Raw genomic sequence first — 7823 nt, 5'->3', positions numbered from 1 at the left:
CAGTTTGCAAAACACCTCCCTGTAATACAATTCACTTCCCAACTGTAAGAGGGAACCATAAAATAAAATCTTCAAAGCTTTTTGCCAGGCAAGGTCCAGGGTTGAGTAGTATAGACTGTGAAGACACTGTGCAGAATCCAAACTACTGTACCTTGAGGATGACTGCAGAGGAATTCTCACTGCTGACCAGACTATCTGCTGATGTGGAATATGTCAGACTGCTAAGAGCAAAATGACTAAGACACCAGGCCTAAAAAAGAAGGTACAACATTATGTTCATGCAGGCCACTTACAGAAAAGGTGTCTGATGTCTTCAATGAGGCTTTCAGTGTCACCGACAAGAAGCATCAGACTGCTAACAAGTAAATATTACTGTGAGCAAGGAGAAAAAAGTCGGCATTTACTGTATGTCATTGTATAGGACGTAAATAATTATAAAGAGGAGATAATGTGTAGGCAGCTGGGAAACTCAGTGGATATAGCATCGGAACAGTATTCCAAGGCCCCAGGTTTGAGTCCTGGCCTGGCTGCCGTTTTTTTCTCATCATGCAACATTTGGCACCCAACATGGGGCTGTATTTCCGATGCCTGTAACTGCTTATAGGCAGCCTAGTAGCTCAGTTGGTAGAGCATTAGAACCGTATTCCGAGGCCCCAGGTTAGAGTCCCATTCTGGCTGCACATATTCTCCCCATTTTAATATTCAAGTTCTATACCCTGACATGTATTTTATCCCTCTTCTTCTATTATATTATTTATTATATTATTATATCAGATTTAAAATATAGCCTAAGAAAAATTAAGTAACATCATAGCGATAATAACGACTGACAGTCAATTTCTGCGCTATTATGGCCATGGATGGGAGATTAGAAAAGTGAAGAAAGTGCAACCTATAAAGCTTAAGATATTCCTACAAGATATACATGACATCTATGTGCATGAAACGAGGGTAGTGTTAAAAATTAAATTAGAACTTTGGTAATTAATTGGTAGTGCTGACAGTGCAGCACTTGGATCTGTCCGACTGTGTCGCGGCTGACTACAAGTGGTGGAAGAAAATTACAAAGAAAAATTGTCCTGTAGGAAAAGAAGGAAAAGAAAATGATAATCAAATATGGTTGATGGTATTTGACATGCTGGAATGTGCAAACTGAAATTAACCACTGGAAAGGCTACATTAAGAACCAAATTCTTTGGAGCAAGAACCAAACCCAGCTGAGCTGGACTCTTTCTTGGACTGGCAGTCAGTCTGCAAGACTGTAGTAGTAGGTCACAGCAGATCTGATGTCGATTATTAGAAACAACAAGGAGATGACAACCAACAAGGTGGGACATGCCTTTGAATATTTACATTCACTAAACATTTTGTATAGAAAGAAAAGTGTTTTACTTTTTTTAAAATAACATTAGTGTAAAAATATCAAGAATGGCCCTTTCCTCCTGGTTGAACACATACCTGGTAGTCTGACTTCATTCAACAAACAAAATGGCTTGTTCAAAATATTCTTTCAAAATTGCATGCTTGAAGGACAAGGTTCACTTCACTATTTGGAAATTCTTCAAAATGTTGATATTAATTGAAACAAGTTACACATTACTGGCTGGGTACCAGGATGTTTATCTTCTATACTGATTTTAGTTTTTTATGAAACAAAATTATTACTTTGTTAAAAAAATGTCACTAAATGTTGAAGGAGCTCGCGATAGTTTTTTTCGGATGGGTCAATATTTACCCCAACACCGTGTCAATTTGGTTGTGTTTCTAATTGATGTAGCTCATTGCAGAGTTGGAGCGGTCTTCTGCGCATGCCCGGAAGTGATTATCTAATGTAGCGTACGGCAAAAATGTGCAAATTATTGCATGTTTGCATGCATTTAGTGTATAATATGTATGATATACTGACAACAGGTTAGGGTTAGTATCACCATGGTTACAAAATATATACATTTAAAGTACTTTTAGTTCAAAATTCTTCAATCCGGCATATACTGGAGTCTGTACTTTATACCGGCACTCCAACTCTGCATTGAGTCACAGCTGTTTCTAATCCCATACCGTACATCCATATTCGTAAACTATAGGTTTTGTTCGGAGAAAGGCTGAACTTACATCATTCTATGACATCAAAATACTTCAGAAACACGTTAAAATCCGCTTAATAAGAAATCTGCCATTTGATAATTTGATATATCTCTATATCATTTGTTCAAACATTGAAAGAGTATTTCGTACCAACCTGCCTTGTATAAATGCCCGCTACACCCCACCTTGTTGTAATTTTATTTAAGCGAAGTCTAATATGGTGACCTATCAATTTTCTTTTTTTTTTAGATTAGGTAAACATAAAGGTATGTGCAGAGTTTGATTAAATTCTATTATGTGAAACTCGATAAAATAGCAGAAGTGCCAACTTAAAATTGACAAAAATATGCAAAAATAGCCCTTGGGCCTGCTGAAAAAGTATTCCTTTCTTTACAAAAAAATCATTTTCTTTTGATTTCTCCGAGCATGTTTCAAATAGATGTATTGTATAATGCTTATATATCAAATTTATGCTGGTTATTGTACATAATGAAATATATTTTAGGAGTATAGAAATTTTTAAAAAAGTTAAAAATAGCACCATATCTAGGGGCAAATTAGATTGAAACAAAGCTGGTGACCTAGTATTTTTATTTCATTTTTCAATACATCATAACATGATCTTTTAATACAGAACATTTCATCAAAATCTATTACTGAGAAAATTTGTTTTGGGTTTAACGCCGTTTTTCAACAGTATTTCAGTCATGTAACGGCGGGATTACTGAGAAAAGCAAGAGCTGTCACTAATGGTGACAAATGCCCCTGCAGCGCCTTGACCTTTGACCTGGTGACACTGACCTTTGACCTGGTGACCCCAAAGTCAGTAGGGGTCGTGTACTCAATAAGTGCTATCAGCACGTGAAGTTTGAAGGTCCTGGGTGCAGTGGTTCGCGAGTAAAGTGCCTTCATGCAAAAAGTTAACCTTGTGACGAACGAATGAACGAACGGACGGACAGTTGAAAACTAATATGCCTCCCTCCGGGGGCATAAAAATACAAAACTGTAGCGAGCGTCCTTAATTGCTCAAATCAAAGACTTTTCAGAAAATGGGCATTTTTCCATATTCAATTGGAACAGGAATGTTTTTAATAGTAAACATAGTCAAGGACCATAAAAATCTTTTCACCATGTTACCGTTGACAGCTGTGCCCATACTGAAATTTTCAGATTTGCATTGTATATTGGTGAAAAACAATGTTTTCCCTACCTTATGGTACCCTATTATAATTATTTTCGTTTAAATCAGATGTTTTGTTTAATAATGAGAAAAAAAAATTAAGGTCAAATATCACATGCACTTTGATAAAACAATTCTTCTTGGTGAAAGAAAAAATAGAATTTACTCTAAACAGAGATTTCAGGTATAAACCACACTGGGACTTCTTACAAATTATCAAGGAATTGCTGGTGTGGCCTCTAATGTGAGACCAATATTTTCTATGATTTAACACTGTGACCTAGTTTAAGATTTCCGGCTAACCAAGTTTTAAACTTCACCTAGATTTTACAGAGACAAATACTCTGACATTTTTTGAAGATCATGTATAAAATATGGCTTTCTATGATTTGACCTAGTCACCTAGTTTTTGACCTCATGTAATCCAGTTTTGAACTTGTAGCTTTCATAGAAATAAGCATTCTTACAAAGTTTTCCTAAAGATGAGGTACAAAAAGTTGCCTCTAAAGTGTTCCTGAACACTAAGTCTTAATTGTGCTCAGGTGAGCTAAAAACTACTGAAAAAGCCTGTAGGGAACATTTTAGCATCTGAAAATATTAACCTGGCATTCTAACAGCCACAGTAAGCTGCTATGCTGAGCACTGTTCAAGCTGTCTGTGCGGAAGTTTCTGGCCAGTCATCACATCACCAACCTGTACATGGAGGAAAATAACAGAGTGAATACAGGAGAAAAGCAAAATCAAGCTAAATGTGTTAGTTACCTGAACATACACAGCAGGTTAGCATCAACAATTCACCACCTCAGTAATGGACTTGTAGGTAGTTAAAAAAATGGAACATTGAGAGGGGCACCTGTCTGACAGTATCCTGTACTCTCTTAGGGAAATGCTGGTGGAGGAAGAATATCAGAAACTAAATGCTCAGCTGCAGGCTGAAAGAATAAAGACCTCACTACATGCTGCAGGACTGCAGCTACAAGATCACTTTCAACACTTGAATCAACCGTCACAGTGTTGTTGTTTTTTTAGGACAATTTGGAGCCGAAAAAATGACCTAATCCCAAACGCAAATAGTGTTTCCCCCCTCCCACACACCTCCCCTATTTCAAAGCTTAAATTCCCAAAGCATAATTTAAACTAGAATGTGTCTGTAGGACACAGGGTGTGCCCCCCCCCCCACTGGTACATTTGTCACAAATAAGGGGAAATCATTCAAATGTTTGCAGTCTTAATGGGATACAGACTCAAAAAAAAAATTATGAAATGGATTCATTATTCTATACCATTTACTTTTTGAGCTATGAGCATCACAAACAAAAAATCCACTATTTTGGCTATTTCAAGGGCCATAACTCTGTAATTAACGCTAAAATTCTCAAGAAGAATGCCGAGTGTGCAAGGTCACATTATGATAAAGACTCAAGCAAGGTTTCATGAATTTACATTAAATACTTTTTGAGTGAGGCACATGATTAGGTGAAAATGTGCATTTTTTACTATTTCAGGGGCCAAAACTCTGGAAATAGGGGGCGGACCCAGATGAAAAATATGAGGTGCGCAAGTTCATATCATGATAACGATTAATGCAAGGTTTCATCAATTTATATCAAATACTTTTTGAGCTAGGCATGTCACAAGGTGAAAATGTGCATTTTTGACTATTTCAGGGGCCATAACTCTAGAAATAGGGGGCGGACCCAGATAAAAATAGGAGGTGCGCAAGTTCATATCATGATTACGACACAAATATCAAATATCTAAGATCTAGGCCTTCTGGTTTATTTTTAGAAAAAAATTTAAGATTTTCCTATGTAAAATCAAGTGACCCCTGGGGCGGGGTCAATTTTGATCCGGGGGACATGATTTGAACAAATTTTGTAGAGGTCCACTAGGCAATGCTACAAGTGAAATATCTAAGATCTAGGCCTTCTGGTTTATTTTTAGAAAAAAATTTAAGATTTTCCTATGTAAAATCAAGTGACCCCTGGGGCGGGGTCAATTTTGATCCGGGGGACATGATTTGAACAAATTTTGTAGAGGTCCACTAGGCAATGCTACAAGTGAAATATCTAAGCTCTAGGCCTTCTGGTTTATTTTTAGAAAATTTTTGAAGATTTTCCTATGTAAAATCAAGTGACCCCTGAGGCAGGTCAATTTTGACCCCGGGGGTCATGATTTAAATAAATTTTGTAGAAGTCTACTAGGCCATGCTACCTGTGAAATATCTAAGCTCTAGGCCTTCTGGTTTATTTTTAGAAAATTTATGAAGATTTTCCTATGTAAAATCAAGTGACCCCTGGGGCGGGGTCAATTTTGACCACGGGGGTCATGATTTGAACAATTTTAGTAGAGGTCCACTAGGCAATGCTACATGACAAATATCTAAGCTCTAGGGCTTCTGGTTTTTGAGGAGAAGATTTTTTAAGATTTTCCTATGTAAAATCAAGTGACCCCTGGGGCGGGGTCAATTTTGACCCCGGGGTCATGATTTGAACAAACTTGGTAGAGGTCCACTAGGCAATGCTTCACATTAAATATCTAAGCTCTAGGGCTTCTGGTTTTTGAGAAGAAGATTTTTAAAGTTTTCCTTTTGGTTGCCATGGTAACCAGAGTTCTGCATGGAATTCAATTCTTTGAACAAATTTTGAAAGGGGGCCACCCAAGGATCATTCCAGTGAAGTTTGGTGTAATTCTGCACAGTGGTTTTCAAGAAGAAGGTTTTTTTACAAATCGCTGACGCACGACGCACGACGGACATCAAGTGGTCACAATAGCTCACCTTGTCACTTTGTGACAGGTGAGCTAAAAAGGTCTGGAGGGATAATTCATGAAATATTGTTGCAAGAGTTATGTCATATGATGTGGGTGATGATGAGGGATAATTTGTATTCTAAGTTTAAAACAAATCCATATAGTAACAACTAAAAGAGAGTGAAAGTGCATCAAAACTATGAAATTTTAAGTAAAAAGGGGATAATTCATTAACTTTGTTTGTTTTGGGATTACCGCCGTTTTTCAACAGTTTTTTAGTCATGTAATGGCGAGCAGTTAACCTAACCAGTGTTCCTGGATTCTGTACCAGTACAAACCTGTTCTCCGCAAGTAACTGCCAACTTCCCCACATGGATCAGAGGTGGAGGACTAATGATTTCAGACTCAATGTCGTTTATCTAATAGTCACAGAGAACATACGCCGGACCGAACTCATGACCCCGCGATCTGTAGATTAAAATCTCTACCTACTAAGCTAAGCGGGCACATAATTCATTAAATATTGGTACCTGAGTTATGAACCTTGGTACCAGAATTATGAACCTTGTGTCATATGATGTGGGAGATGATGTGGAACAAGTTTCAGTTTGAATCAAATCCATTCAGTAATAACTGAGATAGAGTGAAAGTGCATTTAAACTTTATCCTGAAATTCTAAGTAAAAAGGGGGGATAATTCATGAAATATTGGTGTGAGAGTTATGGTCCTTGTGCCATACAATATGGGTGATGATGAGGAATTACTATTTTAAGTTTGAAACAAATTCATCAAGTAATTACAGAGATAAAGATAAAGTGCATCAAAAATTTAACCAAAGTGCGGACACGGAAGGACGCCGACACTGGGGTCAAGTAGGATGGCTCTCTGTACCCTGTTTTCCAAATTGGCAATAGCAGCATAACCAATGGTGATACTGTTAAGCTCCTAGGTAAAGATATTGACTATAAACTAAATTTTGAGAGTCACATTGGTAACATTTGCAAGAAAGCTGGTAAACAATTAAACATCCTTAAAAAATAGGTAAACATTTAAATAAGCTCAACACATTTACCATTTTCAACACTTTTATTTAATTAAATTTTAATTTTTGTCCAATGGCTTTGCCTTTTTTGCTCTGAAAATAGTACTAAGAAAATGAAAAAACTACAAGAAAGGGCACTGAGATTTGTTTACGATGAATATTTATTCCTGTTCTGATTTATTGCATAAAGTAAAATTGCCTTCCTTACATATATAAGAAGAAAGCATGTTCAAAATTCTAAATGGTCTTGCCCCTGTGGTTCTCTCTAATTTAGTAATAAAAAGGAATTCTTCAATAAACTTTAGATATTCTAATATTTCATAGGTACCTAGAGTTAACACTTCAACTTATGGTAAGCACTCCTACAGATATGCTGCTCCTGCATTACTGAACTCTTTCCCAGATCCTGTACTAACCTTAGTCAGTTTAAAAATCTTATACAGTCAATTGGAATGGCTCAATTTATACATGTTCCTCCTGCTCCTGGGGGTGGGGGGGTGGTGGGGGTGGGGAATACATAACACAGGCACAGCATAAAGTACATGTTTGGCATAGTGTATTCTCAAGCTTAAGTTTGCTAAATTGTTCCTTTTCAGTTTTTTTTCTGATTTTTCTGATGCTTTATAAACAAGCTATTGATTTTGCTTTTATAGGTCTGCTTACTGCTGTTGGATTTGCTGTATGTAGTTTTTGACTTCCAGTATTTGCTTTAAGTAAATGCTGAGTCTATTTAACACCTGCTCTCATTTGCATTTAGATGTTATA

Source organism: Mercenaria mercenaria, chromosome 8, assembly GCF_021730395.1.
Source record: "Mercenaria mercenaria strain notata chromosome 8, MADL_Memer_1, whole genome shotgun sequence".
Taxonomy (NCBI): domain Eukaryota; kingdom Metazoa; phylum Mollusca; class Bivalvia; order Venerida; family Veneridae; genus Mercenaria; species Mercenaria mercenaria.
The sequence above is the reverse complement of the archived record's forward strand: the minus strand, read 5'-3'. Positions refer to the sequence as shown.